The 21314-nt window shown below is 44.5% G+C and overlaps 1 protein-coding gene across 3 annotated transcripts in view; it reads left to right on the forward strand.

Moving 5' to 3' along the window:
• Positions 1-21314, forward strand: part of LOC121292931 (protein shisa-like-1) — a 177749-nt gene that overhangs the window by 127141 nt on the left and 29294 nt on the right. The gene's annotated exons all lie outside the window — the stretch shown is intronic.

Genomic DNA, 21314 nt, shown 5'->3' on the forward strand with positions numbered 1-21314 from the left:
CATTAACTTCCACCCTGATTTCTGATTAAAGCTCCTCCCTACTGATTCTATTCACTTCCATCTTATATGCATCTTTGCCTTCTTTGCATTAACCTCTATGCAACTGATCCCATTCACATCCACCATGGATAAATCCATCTTAAAGTCCTTGCCCAATGTTCCTCTTTGCTGCTGCTGTGTTTGAATCCTGGTAATGCATTTTTCAGGCATCAGCTGGCTCTGAATACTGCCCCAGGCTCATCTGGAGTTGCAGCCCAAGACACTAACATCTCCTCCCTATCACATTATGTTACCACAGCAGAACATCTCTACACTAAAGCAAACCTAAAATGGTGGATTTCCATTGGGCAAGAAATGCAGAAGCATATCTTTTTTTAAAAAATATGCATATCTCTAAGTTTATTTCTCCACATACACACTGGGGAAAATATTCCAAGTTGAAAATACTCTGACCAGACAATTTTATCCTTTCAGAACATGGCTTACTACAGTGAGTTTGGAAATTAAAGAGATAATGTTCTCACTTGTGATTTTCATGTGCTAATTCAGCCTGAGATTATATTGTTGAATGGACACTCTGGTATTTGGGGATAGGGCACACATGTCCACAGAACAAACTTGGAAAGAAAGTCATCCCAAGCAAGTCAAGTGGCTGGAGATTTTTAATTTAATTACCATTTTTACGGAGTAAGTTTTCTATGGCAGCAAAATGGTAAGCAACCTGTTTACGTTAATTTCCAACCCAAAATTGATTCCCCAGAATTGCCTTGTGCATTCTAACTCTTCCTGTAGTTCACCCTCCAAATCCAGAATGAACTCAAAATATAAATGAATATATAAATATATACTGTACAGAAGTGGTGGCCCACTCCCCCTAAGATGAAAAGTCGGGGGCAAGCCTGGCTCTGCAAGACTGGGAAGCTCCAACCTAACTTTACGGCTGTCACACTGTTAATTGACTCAAGTCGTGCCTTCTGCCCCACATGGAAGGAAGGGACACAGGAGGAAACTTGGAGCTCATTCAGGAAGGATTTCAGTGCAGGATACTGACAAAAGAGAAGGTGAGTTATAGAAAAGTGATAAGTGGGAGAAGCAATTTGGGGGGGTGTTACGAATACGTTACAAGATGGTTATGTTTTAAAATGTCTCTTTTCACTTGAGGTTACATTAAAAGTCTTAAGATGTGAAATCTTGTCCGTCAATAATTTTCTTCAGTCATTGGGAAATTCATCTCTTTTTTTTTGAAAAGTTATTGGTCTCGACAGGGTTCATAACAGAGGCACAAAGCTGGAGAAGAGGAAGGATAATGGGGGCTTGATTGGGGAGACAAGAAGAGCACACAGAGTAGCCAAAAGGGATGAATAGGAGGTGCTGAAATCTCAGGTCAAAAATCTAAGCCAAAGTTTGCAGGCAAAATATGCCATTTGATATCACACAAAAATAACATACAATTTGAATATGTACCCTCATACTTGACAGACCTGTTACAATTACAGTGTAATATTGGACAAATGGCAGAGGCCAATGGCAGAATGGCATCTCTGCCAATATCACCCCCAATTTACCTTTCATCCACATTTGATCTGCCCAAAGCTGGGTGCAATAGAAGAAAGCCCTGCCTGAAATATATGCTTACCCATGATTTCCTGCAGATGCCTCCTGTTCTGTGTTCCTCCACCCCAATCCCTTGAATCACTTTCTCCTTCACTTCCATGCACCAGCTCAGACACTTTCACCTAAGGGAAAGGTCCAACCCTGACATTGTCATCAAACCCGCTGACAAGGGTGGTGCTGTTGTTGTCTGGCGCACTGACCTCTACCTCGCAGAGGCTGAACATCAACTCGCAGACACTACCTCCTACCTCCTCCTGGACCATGACCCCACCACTGAACATCAAGCCATTGTTTCAAGGACTGTCACTAACCTCATCTCCTCTGGAGATCTTCCCTCCACAGCTTCCAACCTCATAGTGTCCCAACCTCGGACGGCCCGCTTCTACATCCTACCCAAAATCCACAAACAGGACTGTCCCAGCAGACCAATTGTGTCAGCCTGTTCCTGCCCCACGGAACTCATTTCTTGCTATCTTGGCTCCATTCTCTCTCCCCTTGTCCAGTCCCTTCCCACCTACATCATATCAACAATTTCCAGTTCCCTGGCCCCAACCGCTTCCTCTTCACCATGGACATCCAATCCCTCTACACCTCCATCCCACACCGGGATGGTCTGGTGGCCCTTAGCTTCTTCCTCGAACAGAGGTGCAAATAATCCCCATCCACCTCTACTCTCCGTCTGGCTGAACTTGTTCTCACACTGAACAATTTCTCCTTAAACTCCTCTCACTTCCTCCAAATAAAAGGTGTGGCTATGGGTACCCACATGGGCACCAGCTATGCCTGTCTCTTTATGGGGTATGTGGAACATTCCTCGTTCCAGTCCTACTCCGGCCCCCTTCCACAACTCTTCCTCTGGTACATCGGTGACTACTTCGGTGCTGCTTCATGCTCTCACCTGGACCTGGAAAAATTTATTAATTTTGCTTCCAATTTCCACCCCTCCTTCATTTTCACATGATCCATCTCTGACACTTCCCTTCCCTTCCTTGACCTCTCTGTCTCAATTTCTGGTGATAGACTGTCCACCAATATTCATTATAAGCCTACCGACCCCCACAGCTACCTCATCTACAGGTCCTCACACCCAGCTTCCTGTAAGGACTCCATCCCATTCTTCAGTTCCTTCGCCTCCGTCGCATCTGTTCCGATGATGCCGCTTTCAAAAACAGTTCCTCTGACATGTCTTCCTTCTTCCGTAACCGAGGTTTTCCACCCACTGTGGTTGACAGGGCCCTCAACCGTGTCCGGCCCATCTCCTGCGCATCTGCCCTCACACCTTCCTCTCCATCCCAGAACCATGATAGGGTCCCCCTTGTCCTCACTTATCACCCCACCAGCCTCTGCATTCAAAGGATCATCCTCCTCCATTTCTGCCAACTCCAACATGATGCCACATCTTCCCTTCACCGGCCCCCACCCACCACCACCCCCCCAACCCCGGCGGCATTCTGCAGGGATCGTTCCCTCCGGGACACCCTGGTCCACTCCTCCATCACCCCATACACCTCAACCCCCTCCCACAGCACCTTCCCATGCAACCGCAGAAGGTGCAACACCTGCCCCTTTACTACCCCTCTCCTCACCGTCCAAGGGCCCAAACACTCCTTTCAAGTGAAGCAGTGTTTCACTTGCACTTCCCTCAATTTAGTCTACTGCATTTGCTGCTCCCAATGCGGTTTCCTCTACATTGGAGAGACCAAACGCAGACTGGGTGACTGCTTGGCTGAACACCTTCAGTCTGTCTGCAAGCATGACACAGACCTCCCTGTCACTTACCATTTCTACACACCACCCTGCTCTCATACCCACATGTCTGTCCTTGGCCTGCTGCAAAGTTCCAGTGAAGCTTAACGCAAACTGGAGGAACAGCACCTCATCTTCCGACTTAATATTGAGTTCAACAACTTAAGATCATGAACTCTCTCCTCCATCCCCACCCCCTTTCCAATCCACCTTTTTCCAATAATTTATAATTTTTAATATATTTTATATATTTTTCTTTTCCCACCTATTTCCATTATTTTTAAATGTATTTCCATCCATTGTTTTATCTCTATCTTTTAGTTTATTTTGATCCCTTCCCCCCCACCCCACCCCAACTAGGGCTACCTTGCTCATCCTGCTTTCTACCCTTAATGTCATCATTAGCACATTCCTCAGCTAATATCACCACCATCAATACCCCTTTGTCCTTTTATCTATGACATCTTTGGCAATCTTTTCTTTGCCTCCACCTGTCACTGGCCCTCTATCCAGCTCTACCTGTCCCAGTACACCCCCTTCAACCAGCTTATATTTCACCTCATTTCTATATTTCTTAGTTCTGTTGCAGAGTCATACAGACTCGAAACGTTAACTATATCCCTCTCCGCAGATGCTGTCAGACCTGCTGAGTTTTTCCAAGTATTTTTGTTTTTGTTTGGAAAGAGAATTAAGCTGTGTCAATGAGAAAGTGGGACCAGGTGATTCACAGAGCAAAAGAGTTGAAAGAAGGGGAAGTGGGTGAGAAAGTGACACCCTCACAGCAAAGCCTGCAGAGAAAGCTGTGCATGGCTTTGGAGTCATGGGATCCAGAACTCATCCATCTTGGGTTTAAAACTACCAGTTCAAGATGGTCTAGTCTTGTGATTCCCATAGAGACCAACAACTTTTAAAAAGAGTTATGATGTTCCCAGTGACCGACGCAAAGAACCAAGCAACATTTCACATTCTGAGAATTTCTACTGTAACAAATAGATATCAATCAACTAAACAGTACATTAAACTATGGAAAAAGTATTCTGTCTTAACTTCTTAACACAACTGAAAACCCCATGCCACGTTCATACATTACACCACACTCCCAGCAGAAATGTAGTCTTGTGTTTAATGTCCCAAGCTTCTCCCAGTATTAACAGGATTTTTTCTGCCTGCCCCATCAGGGCAAATCTTCCAGTGTCCTTTTAAAAGAAAGTCCCTTCATTCAATCTTCTGAGCATAACTGAATGCATTTGCAGTAGTAAAGCACCCTCTGGTGACTCCTTGGTCTTTAACTCTCCACAAACTTCATTTCTTTGAACCAGGGATCTGTCCTCGCCAACATCAACTTGGTGGTTAACCCAAAAATGGTTCTTCTCCTGAGCCTCGAAAGCAGCACCTGTTGTGGGTCTTCTTCTCCAAATTGCTCTGACTGACTTTGAGAACCTCTGAGTCTGCATGCACAAAAACCAGCTGCCTCCTCTTGTGTGTCCAGGTGCTACTTACTTTCAATAATTTCAATCTGTGTTTCCGTCTCCATAACAATCAGGGCGCCTGGCAGATTTAGTATGAGGTCACATGGGCTTGTCTCTGGGCAGGTTTTGCAGGAGGTTACATTTTCCTCTCCAAACTACTCCATTTTACCTTGAATTAAAGGAGACAGTTTAAAACATAACCAGAATTGTACTAAGGGAATTGCTTATTCAGAGAGCTAGTGCTGACACGATGGACTGAATGGCCTCCTGTGCAGTAACAATTCTGCAATTCTGTGATCTTATAAAATCCAGCATTTGTAATGCTAACAACATGGAGAATCTAATACTTATCTATCATTCAGTGATATCATAAATGAGCACAGTAATAGAACAAGTGAAGAGAACACTCAGTAGAGCACAAACCTCCACCGCACTGTGTTAACTCAATGTTATCACATTTGTTCAGCTCTTCCTGAAGGCTTTTCACTGCCTGGTTGATGCTCTGTAACTACAAAGCAGAAAAAAAGAAATCCTTTTACCACGATTTTCCATTTCACTGAGGAGGCTTCAGTCCAATCCACATCCAACAACCTGCTCTGAAAATTTTGCTCACATTTGACAACTGTGACAAATTACACCTCAGCAACCTATAACATTCTAAAACAACCCAGGGCATTCTAAATAAAACAGCCCCCCACAACCGTCTAAAAGAAAAAGTCAATTCACTCTATCTTCCAATGTTAACGGATTCTTAAAATAATTCCATGATATGGATCCGAATCTGCATCTTCACCACTAATCAGTTCTTCCTTGGGCCACACCCTATCTGAGTGCCAAGTTTCGCTGAAATTAGTCCATTAGTTCTGAGATATGTTGTTTATAGACAATAGACTAACAAACAAGATAAAACAATTCCTACCCTCACTTTCAGTGACAGAGGCAGCTAAGATCCAAAAGGCAAAGAGAACATTGGGCCGAAATGCAAAGGCCTCCATGGTTGATAGGCCTTGATATTAAAACAATTCTCACAGTAGTGAGGTACATGGCAGCTGACGTGGCTTGTAGAACCATACCTCAGCATGACTTTTTGACTTGGAGAAATAAGTTGAGAAAATTGATCCAAAAAATCTCTGAGGCCAGAGTTGAATGAAATGAAAAAGCATTTTACTGATTCAACAAACACAGAGAAATTGTGACCATGTTTCTTTAAAATGTTAGTACAATGGAAATGATTTGGGCTTCATGGTAATAGTACCATTTTACAGCCTAATGGCAGCAGGTTATAGTGTTTTACAAAGCATTGTTATACATGAGTGGACAAGGTACTGGCAGATGTCCTGTGAGCTTCTTGTTTAAATTAGAATACTTCTAAAAGGATGTTTTACTTATTTCTCCATTAAGTTGGAAGTCTTAAAATAATACGCTACATTTGGAGTCACAATACACAAGAATGTGCTATAATGAGGAAGACTTTACTGGTACTTTATTGTTCCTAATTTTCCTGAAGTCTTTAACTCAAATGGGAACCTCACATGTACCAGCCTCCTGCCAGTATCTCATCCAAGTAGTCATTCTTCATGTGAGTATTGGTAGAAGCTATCAATGCTATGATCACTCCTATCATTACTGATTGTCCTCTAACATGCACTTTCCCAAAGAAATCATTCCAGAATAAGTAACAGAGACCCTCTCTGTTTGTCTTTTCCTAAGTCCAGAAGAATAATTATAGGAACTGCATTGTTTCCTTGGGACGGGTGGAGGTCAGTTAAATTAGCACAAACTGGGGATTGAACCAGGAATCTTTCAATTCAATATACCTCAGTTCCACCCAACTGAGTATTGCAGCAGCTCTTTTACATGGGTCGTTTATTAGTTAGAAAAACATCTTTTGTGTTACGTCAAAGTTGTGCGAGTGCAGAAGTCTTCATATAGACACATTATTTCATTTGAAATTCAGCAGAACAAACTCATGATTTGACTAGTGTGACAAAGAGGAATAAAACGTGGAGGAGAAGCAGGACTGAGGGGCATCAGGTTTCACAGTTTGACTCAACACCAAAGATGGGTTTTAAAACTACCTTGGCTTTGTTAGATTATAACTTTGTTCAAATATTGATTTATAAGCTATGACTGATTGTCCCCATGGCAGTTCTGTAACATAAAGAACTGCAACAGGTGGCTGCTTTCTTTTCTGCGTCAGTCATACAGAATATGCTGAAGCATAATTACTTGATACTCTGATCAGGACAAAGCTCCTTGTCTCCAGACATGAAACAGATGTTCTGTTTAAACAGATTTTTTTAAGATGTCATTCTAAGTACTGCTGACAGGAAATGAAAGTTTCTGAATTTAGAATTGCAGTGCTTCATGGCTGAAAGCAAGATTTTTTTGAAAAAATAAAGTCCTTTAAATTTGTAACATTTTCACAGCTTTGACAAAAAAATTACAGAAATTATTAACTATAGTTCCACTGATTAAGGTGATAATATTGAGCTAAAAGCACAATATTACTTTAAAATTGATAAAATTGTGAAATCTTGTTTGGCTTTAATTTCATTTAAATGCAACAGCACAGTTGCTGCTTCGTGTAAGGAAAACTATTTTGTGCGGGGAAGATGGAGGCAACGAAGGGATGTGGTAAGAGTTTAAAGTGTCCTAAGGCAGTATGTGTTTGAGACAATTTATGTACATATATATATTATGGTCTGACAGCATCTGCGGAGAGGAATACAGTTAACGTTTTGAGTCCGTATGACTTCATCAGAGTCGAAACGTTAACCGTATTCCTCTCCGCAGATGCTGTCAGACCTGCTGAGTCTTTCTAGCTATTTCTATTTTTATTTTTGCTTCAAATTTCCAGCATCCCAGTATTTTGCTTTTATCTTACATATTAATGGTACCATCCAGCACAGTAATGTGCAACAGAACCATAACACCATCCAGCACTGCACTATCCACGATGACGCTGTACAGTAAGCTCTGTCTGGTAATGGTAACTAAACATACCATAAGCTGTGTTTCACATACTGTTATCTTAATCAAACTTGTGCAATGGTGGAAAACTAGGGTGGTTAATAGAAAACTAGGAGAGATGTATAATGGGTGGCTGATCCCTCAGTGCCTGTTTTACATTATTGTCCAGATCAAAATTACACCGAGCGTGAGCAATGTTTCGCATCATGATATCAAACCACCAAGGCTGGCAGTATTCCATTATAATTACACCTCTTTCAAAGGGATTCAGTTCCTGATTGAAGGGCCGGCATCTAGAAGGGCCCCTGCTGAAAGCCACATCCCCGCTGTTGCTGTCAACCCCCAGAAGAAATTGAATCAGATATCCCTTCATTATACAACCTCAAAGTGGGTAGGACTGAGCCAATCCAAGTAGTCATTACCATTAACGGACAACCCATTAAGATGGAACTTGATATGGGAAAATCGATGTCCCTCATTATAGAGCATACATTTAGATATCTGAGTAAAGAAACCCATCCTTTGAAGTTAGGACACAAAGCTGAGGACATACATGGGCAAGGAAATAAACGTGAAAGGGTTATGTCAAGTCAAGGTGCAGTATGAGGAACAGTCCACAAAATTACCCCTATTTGTCAGGCAGGGGACCAAGTCTTCGTGAAGGAACTGGCTGGGAGGGATAAATCTTGAGGGCTCGCTAAGTTCCCAATTCAAAACCAGATGTGTTGCAGCAAGAAAAAAATGAGTATGCAAAAACCCAATGTGAGAAGCCTGTAGTGTCTTAAACCAAGACAGTGTTCAAACTGAACTCAGCATCCCTCAAAAGGAAATTGAAAATCTATTAAAGGACTTTTGTGCGCTACAAAATTCAATCAGCTCCTAATTTGTGCCACGAAAAAGATATGAAGGAGAAAATGAAGAGTTAAGCCTGTCTCTGGCCAAGTTAAGGAATGAATTAGCTGAGGAGGGGCAATGATATGCGATTCTCCAGAAAACTATTAATGAGAACAGGAAAGAATTGGAAGATCTGAAGCAGCAGCTGCATAAAAGCTCTGAAGTTTTAAAGCTAAAGGCCCTGAATTCTAGGAGAACTGTCGGAAAACCAAACTACTGAGCACATTCATGTTCAGCTCACACCCAAGTCTAGTCCGGTCAACAGTGAAATTAAAGAGAAGATAGAGAAACAGATCAGTGCTACCAAGAAAACGACACACAAGGAGAAAAAGAGAAATTATTGACAGTCCTCGGAAGGAATAACAAAAAGATTTTTTTTCTCCTTTTCCTCTTTCTCCTCGCACATCATGTAGCTCATTGCTTTGTGCTTGTTGCCCTTTATCCGTTTCATCTTGGAGGGGAGAGGCAGCAGGAGTGAATGTGACTACACCCGGAAGTTGGTGAAATCATCCACTGAGGGACATAGTGGACGAGTGCCCCTGAAAAGGAGATCTTGGAAACACTAGCTGAGGTTGTTGGGCTATAATGCTCAACCCATCAAAGAAGGCCTCCTGAGAGACTTAACCTGTAAATAATTATTGTGTAAATAGTTAATGTGTTTTAAGCTTGTTAGCTGTACTTTTAAGTAAAGGTGGAGGGATATGGTAAAGTGATGTACCCTGTCCTTTTAAGAGAATGTAAGTGTACTGATCATGTGACAGAACTGGAAATCACTGTACAGCGCGTGCAGCTGGGAACTGTAAGTCTTGTTCTGGAGGTTCCTGAGTGAGCACGTATGACCTGGTGCTCTGCCCTATGCCTCAATAAACCATCACAGTTTAACTTACATCAGTCTTTCCCCATTAGTGATTGCAAGCAGCAATTGATGAAAACATAGGAAGACGTGCAGTTAGAGTTCAGTTGGCCAATGAACTCATTTACCCAAGACTTAAAACCACCATCCTGCCCAGCCCTTCTGCTATCACTCAACTGCGGCCTGAGATCCAGTGACAATCCTAGACCTCAGGTGGGAGAAGCACCAGCAGCAGTTGCTGCCTCCCTAATCAGTAGAGCCTGCTTCTGATTGGCCGCAGCCTCTCAGCAAGCAACACTTCTGTCCCCAGGGTCCTTGATCCAGGGGAAGACCCAGTGCTGTCCTATGGGCTAGCCCTAAAATAGGTGACAAGGGGCTCCCGAGACTCTCCAGCTGGTGGGCAACACCCATGTCACCACCATTAAATCCAGCCCAGAGTTTCTACTGCACTTCCAACAAAGGTATGGCAATGGATAAGAACAGTTCTGAAGAAGTTCCCTTCATGTGTCATTAAAGCATTGACAGATGGAAGATTTTTCTCCATCCTATTGAAAAGTCTTAAAGTGAAACTTTAGATGCACCTGATCTTGTCAGCCTTCAGCGCTTGCCCCGTTTAGAAGCACAGCGTCACCAGACACAGATGCTGAAGAGGTGGGGGCCAGCCCCAGCTTAAACGTGCTGAGTACACACAGAAAGAATGATTGAACTCTCCGACGCCTGCCCACGACATTCTGGCAGCAATGACAGGTACCATCAAGGTGCAAGCATCACTAATGTGTCCAGTGAGTATGAAGCCTGAACATCACTTTGGTCTGAAGGTTACACACTGCACAGGGAAGAGGCCCTGAACTGAGACACCTGCCTTTATCTTGTGCAGGAACCAAGGGTTCACATCTCATGAATACTGTTCATCATAACAAGGGGCCAAAGGCAAAGAGACATTCTGGGGAGTTTATTTACAATAGTGAGCATTACGTACAAGTGATTAACACCAGGCTAAGCAATTACATCTTCCTAACCTTCCTAACCCTGCCGCTACATATTGGTGCTCCCCCGACATCCACGGTGGAGGTGGAGGCAGCCTGCTGACTGCTATGCCCTGTCTGTGATGACCTTGGCCTGGAGGGCCAAGACCTGGAGGGCCCCAGCTGCTTTGGGTGTCCTGCTGTGGGCCAGCTATACCCTCCTTGGTCTGTTGATCTGAAGCTGCAGGGGTCACAGGAAGAGTGAATCTGCATGGGCTGGACACTCCTGGAGTCACCTGGGTGGATGGCCCAGGGGTGTGCACCTGCTGATCCTCTTCCCTATGGGTGTCCAACAGCCCCTGGCTAACTCCATGAGGAGAAGGAGAATCTGGAGTGAGATCATGCTGTCCCTAACCCTCTTGCGTTGAAACTGCTGGAGACCAACTATGGCATCAGTGATGCAGTTCAGCCCATGCAGCAGTGCAGGACCAATGTCCTGGACCAAGGTCTCCATGGCGGCCCCATCCTGCCAGTGTTGACCTTGATGCATTGGCATACGAGCGCTATCACCTCGGACTGAAGGAAAGACTCCTCCAGCAACCCTTGCAATCTGGGGAGTGCACCAGACATCCCTTCCTGATATTCCCATGATTGCATTTGCAGCTCCAGCAACTGATTGAGGACCGAGTCCAGAGGCTCATCATTTCACTCGGACTCAGCAGATTCCTTGCCTCCAGCAGTCCTCTGAGTGCTGGTGACCAAGGATATCCCTGTCTCTGCCTGCTGTGGAACTGCTTCTGTTGTGTGTTCACCAGATTGTGATCCTGAGGCTACTCTACGTCGAAGTCCCACCGAGGTGTCTGTCGCTGCGCTGGTGGAGGATGTGGGTGAGCGCAATGACAGGTCTTCAGTGGTGCTGCCCCCATCTGAGGGCTCTCGATGTTGAAGCCAGGGTCAAGTTTGCCTGGGGGTGACATGTCAGATGTGCCTGAGAGAGTATTGGAGATTATTAGTGTTACACACAGAACTGTGGAGTCAGAGGAACGTTGAGAGAGGGATGATACGGTGCAGGATCCTCACATGGGTGTTCACCACCGACCTTACCCTCGCCACAGTCGATGTCTTGTCCGGCCAGCTCCAAGGCTCGACTCTCCAATGGAGTAAGGATTTGATGTCCCACATTCCACCCCTGCTCTGGGACAGATGGAGAGAATGTGAGCAAGGCGCATGCCAGGGTGAGAAGGATGCCAGACGTATGTTTGTGCTAGGTGGAGCCATGGACGAGATGAGGAGGCAGTCTCCAGAGGAGATGAGGCCAGATGGAGATGTGAGAGTACGTGTGAGAGAATGAGTGGTATTGTCCCTTGAGTGAGTGAGATGCCAGAAAATGTGCGATGGCCTTGTGAGTGTGTGAGTTTAGTGTGATAAGATAGTTGCCTTATCCTGATGGCATGGATGTGATCATTTATCCATTTTCTGCACTGGATGGCCGACCTCTTGTATGCAATGTTAGCATTGACCCTCTACCACTGCCAGAGTGGGTAGACTGATGGGCCTCGTGCAGCCAGAGCAGGGATAGAGGACATCACGTCGGGCCTCCACGGCTTCAAGGTGTCCCAGGGGTGCATCATTGAACTGTGGAACTGCAATCTTCCTGGCTTTTGGGGCCATGGTTTGACCAAAGCATTCTGGGATGCTCGCAATGAGAAGAGTGCGCGCGGCTACATTTTAAATATGGTGCCCAGCATGAGGAGGCTGCAAGGTAAAGGTGTGGTGGGTCAATAGGAGGCCGCCTGCCAGCAATCCGGCATGTTTCCCTTGGTTGTACAGTTAAATAGACAAGAAGGAGACTATATGGTGCAAAAAGCTGCCATTGCAGCCGGCAGATAAAACGGCTTTTCTCTCACCCACTACTGCACTTAGTGCAAATCTGGGTCGATTCCGCCCCTAGAGTGGAATCATCACCAAAACAGCAGTGTTGGCTTATGAGTGGAAAAGGTCATTGATATGAAAAAGAAGCAGTGTGGTAGAAAGGATAGAGCTTTGTAGAATTAAGTGTTACTAGAAAAAGATCTAGATGCTGAACTCATAAATGTGTATTTACAGAGTCATCAGAAAGAAGTCCAGGTAGCTATGAAAATAACATTGGTTGGAGCTATATGGCAGTAACTTGTAAATGTGCGGTGCCTGTCAAAGGCTGGCAAGATGTTGTACAATATTCCAGCATTGCCTTGTGCATCAATCTCCCTGCATAAGGTCAAAGCTGCAAAGCAAGGAAATAACAATGGAAAATAACAGTTCACTTACCACTTTTGGCTAGAAATGCACTAGTTCCTAACTGCAATGTCTGGGTCGAATAGTCAGTCTCTGTGCTATAACATTCTATGACAATATGCAATAGAACTACTCCGGAGAATACGAATGGTCAGTACTGACAGGACACTATTGATGCTTCCTTTCCAGGATTCTGAGTCAATGTAGTTAGCGTGCAGCAGATAACTTCGGAGTCAGCTCATAGGATCTACATATATTCATTGTCCATGTCACACACAAAGATTGACAGCTTGAGACATGTGCAAAAGGGCTGACATCAATGGAAATGGATCCCAACATAAACCAAGATGTTTGTGACAGGAAGTTAGATTCCCTTCCCCCCCAAATACATGCAGAACATACTTTATGGCGGAAGTATTTCTCTGCATAATCATCGCCTTTAGGAAAAACCAACCATTAAAAGTCCATAACAGTACTCAATCTACAAGGTGGTGTTACCTATTGTACTGAGTAAGCACAATGCTGATTTTCAATAAAATCTTGACAAATTTTGCAGATGAATCTGAATTTGAATTATATTTTTCGAGGATGTCAGGCACAAGGTGATATTTCTGAAAATGAAATATAAAGAAAAAATATCAAACCTAGTTCCCTCTTTTCCATCATTCTGAGACATCACCATTGTTTTTTGTTACTGAATATTTCAGTAAATTAACAATCTACACCAGATTATAGGGAATTTGGTGAGTCATCCGGAAACACTTGATGCTAACGCCATGGATGTGAAATAGTTAAGCTTTCTTTTTTCCAACAGTATGATCACATTAATGAATACAAAAATTGACAACCCCATTCAAAAACAAGGCAAAGGCTGGGTGGGCTAACACTTCAACACTATCTTTTCACCTCTGGGACCCTTACTAAAATCCATCTAAAAGGATGTTTCTCCTACCTCTTCCCATGTAAGGAGCTCATTAGATCAAGTGAATTTTGCAGACTCAACCCAATTCCTGGTCATACCACTGGTGCTTGAGGCGTGCCCTTCCGCAGCTGAGTGAAAGGCAGTTGGGTTTAAAAGTGAGGGCTTTATGCTTCAGTTATTCCAGCCTACACCTAACATTGGATGACAAATTTGGAAAAGCGTTCCAATTCCAAAGATTTACTCTCCTCACATTTTGAAATGCACCTGAAATGTAAATGGCAAAAAAGTAGCCAACTGCAAGCTAGGGCAGAATTTAACGTCCTGACCTGTGGCAAGTTTAGCAACAGATAGGGTACTTAATTGGTGGGAGGGTGGCAGGATGGGGACCCTGTTGTCTTCCTGCCTCTGCCCCAATTAAGTCTGTCACGGGATGGCTTCTGCGCAGTAATGAATGCTCACTTAAGGACCTCGTCTGGCCACCGCTAGTATTCACCCAGTTGTGGGGGGGGTACTGGGGGGGTGGTGGGATAATCATCATGCGTGAAGCCCAAGAAGCAAACCCCATCGTGATGCTTACAGGCTTCCAGGGGTAGGGTTGGGGCCTTTTTGTCAGGCGCTCAGCGCCTGACCAAGGGATCCAGCATAAGGAAGGGGGGCCCCACTGAGGGCCTTCCACCTGCCTTTCCTGCTGACCCCCCTCATGCCCCACTCCTGCGACCCCACACCCCAACATCCCCCTCCCGCCACCACTTACCTGTGGTCCGGGTCTTCGGTGATCATGGGCTTCTGGTGGATGCATTTCCAGCGGCAACTACTGCCCCCTTTAGTGGTGCTTCCAAGCAATAAACAGCTGCCAGCCTCTGATTAACCAGTAGCTTTTGGCAGACAGGAATTCCATCCCTTGGGTGCTTGCTCCCAGGGAAAGCCTGCTGTTGCTCAGTTAAGTGCTCAGCACTTAATGTGTGGGCCTCCCTGAGAAGAGGAGACACAGGGCTCCCACTGGCTTTCCAGCTAGCAGATGAGACCCCCCGTCACTTACATTAAATTCCACCACTAGGCTGTTTGACCTTTTTTTTAATTCATTCATGGGATGTGGGCATCGCTGGCTAAGCCAGCATTTATTGCCCATCCCTAATTGCCCTTGAGAAGGTGGTAGTGAGCTGCCTTCTCGAACCACTGCAGCCCATTCCACCATTGACTGGGAGGCAATGCTTCATTGAAATAAACAATAGAATCCAGAGATTACTTCAGCAGAAAGTTTTGTAGAGTTGTTTACGTTAATAATAACGTCATTACATTATAAATAGAATTAACACGTAATCATGTTGTTGAGAATCTCATCACGTATTCAGTGTTTCTGCCAATCTCCGCCAGGCAATTTTTAGGCTCACTTCCTGTTGAACCTAGTCAGGGTTCAATGGCCACTGGAATTAAATGCTTATCTTTTTTGTCATACAGCATCTGCCAGAAATGATTTCCTGTCAACAATTCTAAACTCAATAAATTTGAGCTTTGGGTCCCTCTCTTGAATTTGCTCTGGCATTTGCATGATCATATTCAGAAGGGCAAGGAAGCCAGAATGGAATGCAGTGGGAAACCAGCAGAACTTTTTTGTTAAGCAATTGAATGTTTACCAACCTCTAGGCTGCATTAGAGAAGTTAGCATACAATCATGAAAAAGCTTGCTAATTGATGAGTTACTCTTTTCATCTCTAGACTAGTGCAAAAGAGATTGGCAGGAGCAGCAAAAGGATACCTAAATGAGCTGCCAAACTGGTGAAGATACAACACAGGTGTATGAGTATGCTAAGCAGCAGAAACTGCATTTGATAAACAAAGTAATACAATAAAAAATGATCTGAGTTAAGCTCTGCAGTCCTGCCATGCCCAGTCAGGAATGGTGGTAAATAATTAAATAACTAACAGGAGGAGGAGACTCCATAAACATCCCCATCCTCAATGAGTGGGGAGCCCTGCACACCAGTGCAAAAGACAAGACTGAAATATTGCAACTATTTTCAGCCAGAAGTGGTGAAGTGCAAGACCTGGACAGCCTTCAAGCTTGGGCTAATAAGTGTTAGATAACATTCACACCACACAAGAATCTGGCAATGATCATCTCCAATAGGAGTGAATCCAAATATCCCCCCTTGACATTCAGTGGCACTACCATTGTTGAATCACCCACTATCAATATCCTGGAGGTCACCATCAATCAGAAACTAAACTGAATCTGCCACATAAATACTATGGCTACAAGAGCAGGGCAGAGGCTGGGAATTCTGCAGAGAGTAACTCACCTCCTGACTCCTCAAAACCTGTCCATCATCTACAAGGCATAAGTCGGGAGTGTGATGGAATACTCTCCTCTTGCCTGGATGAATGCAACTCCAATAGCATTCAAGAAGCTTGACACCATCCAGGACAAAGCAACCCGCTTGATCAACACCCCATCCACCTTTAAATGCCCATTCCTTCCACCGCCAATGCTCAGTGACAGCAGTGTGTACCATCTGCAAAAGGTACTGTGCCAACTCGCCAAGCCTTGTTTGACAACATCTTCCAAACCCGTGAACTCTACCAACTGGAAGGTTAAGGGCAGCTGATGCATGGGAACACCACCACCTACAAGTTCCCCTCCAAACCACACACCATCCTGGCTTGGAATGATATCGCTGTTCCATCATTGCCAATGGGTCAAAAGCTGAAAAACCTTTCCCAACAGGACTGTGGGTGTACGTACATTAGATGGGCTGCAATGGTTCAAGAAGGCAACTCACCACCACTTAAGGGCAATTAGGGATGGGCAATAAATGCTGGCCTAGCCAGTGACATTCACATCCTGTGAGTGAATTTTTAAAAGAATTATAGTCTCTCTTCATTGCAATCTCTCTTATCTTTTATTATTTCTATCCTATCATCACTGCTTCGCTGAACTTTGTTCTCTCACTCCTAGTTAAATTCAAAGACACTGTCACATGCTCTCCTTCTTCCCTTCAACCCCACTGTGTAGAATTCAAGACTCATTGTGTAGGCTTTTGCTCTATAACTCAGTTATTCCCAGGACACGAACCTATGGAACCCTTTGCCTTCCTTAGTCTTCCTTTCCTCTGATAAACTTTGGACTTCTCTAACACTAAACCTAAGTCACTGAACCATTAATTCTTGACTTATCTGGGCTTCTCTATGACTTTTATCATTTTGAGCCTTAAATGTTCAATAATAGAAGGGAAACTACCACAGGAAATTGGTATCTTGGATGGAGTGTAAATAAATATAATATGGTTCTAATCTCTTCCAATTGGGAAGCATCCAGCCTACCCTCAGAGTTTGTTGATAGGAGAACAACAGAGATTGATAACTTAACATTTGGCTAAAGTTGTGAATACCAATCATTCTCTCACGCTGCCTGGGATGCAAAGAAAATTGCAGAATGCACTAAAATTCAAAGCAATCAGAAGAATTTTACACCCCCGTTGAGACGGGGCCATAAAATACTGCAAACTGTTCAAAAGGCCATTAACTTCAGCAGGACCATAAAATCCCGCCGGCTTAAAGTTCCGCCCAGTAGGTATGAAATAAATTGACCATTTTACCAAACCATATTACTGTCATTGCCTCACTTATATGAATGGCTCCCAAACTCACACATGAATGACTTGTCATGATGCCTGGTTACCAGAAGTGTGATACATTCCAATAGGCAGATGGCAGGCACTTTTGCAGCTGTAATTCAGATTGCTCCATTGACAATAAAGCCAGAAGAGAAAAATCTTGATCAGTTTATGAATGCCTGCAGTACCCCAGGGATTGAACTAAAGGTGTAAACCTAACTGCCAGCTACTTTCTATTGTAGCGACCATACACTAATTATAGTCTATGAGAAGGGTATTTAGGTCAGCATGTGGGTGTGATCAGCAGACCTGGGAGCGGCCAGGGAACAGACCGCTGTCGGCGATCTGCCCTCGACCGCGATTTCACGCTGGCCAATTAACGGCCAGCCAGCGTGAAGTGCACGCTGAAATGCTCAGCACTGCTGGGGTGGGGTTGGGAGAAGGGCAGGCACTGATGTAAGCACAGGCGCAGGGTAACGTGGAATGAAAGCTCCCTAATGGCAGACAGCTGCCTCAGAGAGCTGAAGAATTTAAAAGCAATTAATAAAGATTTTAAAATCCGGAAATAAATGTCCACGCATCAGAATCAGTCACCTGATGATGAACATTCTGTCCATACATTTTTTTTTTAATCACGGAAACCTCATCCCGCCCTTGGGTGAGGTGTCATCAAAAATACAAAGTCAATCTGGCAGATTCTCCCTTCCACCAATCGTGAGGGTGGATGGATTACAAAAAATCGGGGATAATTGGAACTTTAATGGGTTTAATTGCCTCTTAATTGTTGGCGGGCGTGCTTCCAATTTTTGTGCGTGCCCGCCGACTGAAGTATGGAATGAACACAGGATGACTCCACCCCACATCATCACACACTATTTTACACTTAAGCATGCCAGCCTAAAATTTCTGCCCTATGTTTTAAAAAAAATGTAATTTGCTTCTTTCTCGCTGATGTGCAGGTGCCAAGAGCACAGTTTGACTTAAAGCAGTGTGGCATATGCAATTTTGACAGCACCAGGGGATACAAGAACATTACATATGTAGGTTACCGCACTGCCCCCACCCACTACCCCCCACCCGCAACCCCCCCCCCCCCCACCTGCCGCCACCCAGGAAAACAAAGATTGGTGTCAGACTCCTCCCTTAGAAAGGTGAGTGGATTACTTTTACAATGAAGCTTCAGTAAAAACCCATCAATGCATTACATTGATCATACAGTCAATTATTAGCGATGGCACCTTGTTCTTCAGCTGAGTGTGTGCCCAGTCCTAAAAGTTTCGAATTGCCTAAATTGGTTCCTTTCTTTTGCCTGATGGGCTGACCGCAACACTGGTGTTGTCAAAGGTCTACATAGAGAGGAGCATAGCAACACTAGTGGGAATTATTAGTGTTGTTAGCAATGCTTGCTCTCTGATTAAGTTACTGTAAGAACTGGCAGAACTCATTTACCCACAAACTGCTATTTATTAAAAATCTTGGAGTTAGTGTCAAATTTTCCTCACTCTGACGGTGTGCCGAATAACCCAATGGGCGGAATTTAATCCAGGCAACGGGGGCTCTCGCCCGCTGGCTGGAGAATCGGTGAGAGTCCTGTGCCACCTCCTTTGGTGAAGGCCCGAGTATTAAGCGCATGTCAGGCACTTAAGTGGCAGGCCTTTCCCAAGATCAAGGTGGTGGAAATCCGACTCCCCACCCCAAGTGCTGCTGCAAAGCCAATCAGAGGCTGGCAGCTCCTAAATGCTATCATGGGGGAGAGTTGGTAGCTGCTGGCAATGCACCCACTAGAGGCCCAGAATCAGTGAGGGTGGGCTGGGGGTCACGCGATGGGGGTTACTGACAAGGGGGTTGGTGGGGGGGTGGGGGGGGGGGGGGGGGCGGGGGTGCGGTTGGTGGGAAAACACATCTGAAGATAAAGCAGGGGGGTAGCTCACAGCTGTAGCCCTTTCCCGATGCTGGGTCTCTTGGTCAGGTATTGAGTGCCTGCCAACAAGGACCCCGGAACACCCCACGCCACCCATTCCAGGGAACCAACAAGCAAAAGTGACAGGATTTTGTTTTTTGGGCTCCCCATGTGGTGACTGAACAATCTGCTGCTGGTTAAACACCAGCAACTGTAACTCTTTCGATTACAAACACGTTTCCATCTGTTTCAGATAAAATTACATTGTTTCATAGTTTGCCATTGTGAAATTTGAACTCTTAATCTTGGGGTTACAAACCCAGTACCATAACCACTTGGCTATTTAGGCCAAGCACCAGCAACTGTAAGATGAGGCCCTTAATTGGGCTTTAATTGCCCAATAATGGCCTCAATTGATGGTGAGGCGGGAAGGCTGTCCACGAGCCTTCCCTCCCTGAATTTAACCAGGGCAGAGGTGGGTAGGCTGCAGGGTCCTCACCTTCTATCCCGATTAAATGCCTTTCCACCCCCAAATTCACCCCAAGGAAGGGCAATAAATTCTGTCCAGTGAGGTTTAAAGCGTATTTTTTTGATAGATGGAAATGGTGTTTATCCATCAGGAACAAATTAGTAGTCACTGGATAAAAACTGGTGCAGGGTTTAAAACTAAAACTCTTAATTACAGTGCAGTAAGAGCAACAATTTTATTCTCATACCCAAAAAGGGCATCATCTAAGATGATGTAAGTTTTGTCAATAGCATGATATTTTTTATGACCTCAGGACATCCTGAAGCACTTTGCTGACAATTAATTAATTTTGAAGTATAGCCACTGTAGTAATGCAGGAAATGTGACAGCAACTTTGCGCACAGCCAGGCCTCACAAACAACAGTGAGGTAATGACCAGATAATTTGTTTCAGTGATGCTAAAGGATAAATATTGGTCAAGATTTCCCTGTTCTTCTTCAAAGTAGTGCTCTGGAATCTTTGAGAGGGAGGACAGCAGACTGAAAGACAGCACCTCCAATAGTGCAGTGTTCCCTCAGTATTGCGGTGAAATGTCAGCCTAAATTTTATGGGCAGAATTTTGCCCTTGGCGATTTTACACGGGTGAGCCAATTAAGGCCCGTCCAGCGTGATACGTGAACGGCTGCGCTGAGCGCTGCCTGTGTGGGCAGGGGGGAAGAGGGCGATCAGGCCTAGCGCAAATTTCACATGTGCGGGAGAGAGCACAGAATAATCTCGGAGCTGCCTCTGGGAGATGAAGAATACATTGAAACAATTAATGAACATCAGAAAAATTTAATAAAACTTGTCCCTTCATGTGACTCTGTCACATGAGCGGGGACATGTTTTTAATTAAAAAATAAAGTTTCTATTTTATTTTTATGTGTTTTTGGAAACCTCATCCCGCTCGTGGATGAAGTTTCCAGAAAAATGCAAAGGCCGCTTGGCCTTTTCACCTGTTAGCTTGAACGGGCAGTAAAAAATTAAACTCAGTTGAGAACTTAATGGCCTAATAGGCCTTTTAATTGTTGTGGGCGTGCTGCTGGCTCTGGCACGTGTGCGCCAACCGAACTATCACGCGACTGTGCATTGACCTCAGCGTGCTCGGCTGATGTCATCGTGCGTCATTTCACGCTCGGTCGGGTCAGGCACACACCCACCTTCCGAGGTAAAACTTCTGGCCTATGTTTAGTCTCTGAATCCATACCTTCTGATTAAAGGGCAAAATTGCCACCGCAGAGCCATGGCTAACACCAAGATCAGACTTTCGAGACACTGCAGCATTTAATGACCTCAGTTCCCAACCTGAGCCATTCTCAAGAGTAGGAAGGTTCTAAGTTAATAATGTGGTACACCATTGATCTGTATGCAATTCAATATTCACTGGAAAAAATTGTTTCTGCTCGGGACTGATTCGTAATAGATCCCCTAGATATTTTAATACTGATTTGAAATAGCTAAACAGATTGGCCTTTCCCAATGCAGCTAATCAGTTTGCAATGCACTCATAAGCAGATCCTTGCATGTAGCACTGACACCAATGAGTTAAAATAATCAAAGGCTCCAGCAAGCAGTTCCTCTC

Source organism: Carcharodon carcharias, chromosome 21, assembly GCF_017639515.1.
Source record: "Carcharodon carcharias isolate sCarCar2 chromosome 21, sCarCar2.pri, whole genome shotgun sequence".
NCBI lineage: Eukaryota > Metazoa > Chordata > Chondrichthyes > Lamniformes > Lamnidae > Carcharodon > Carcharodon carcharias.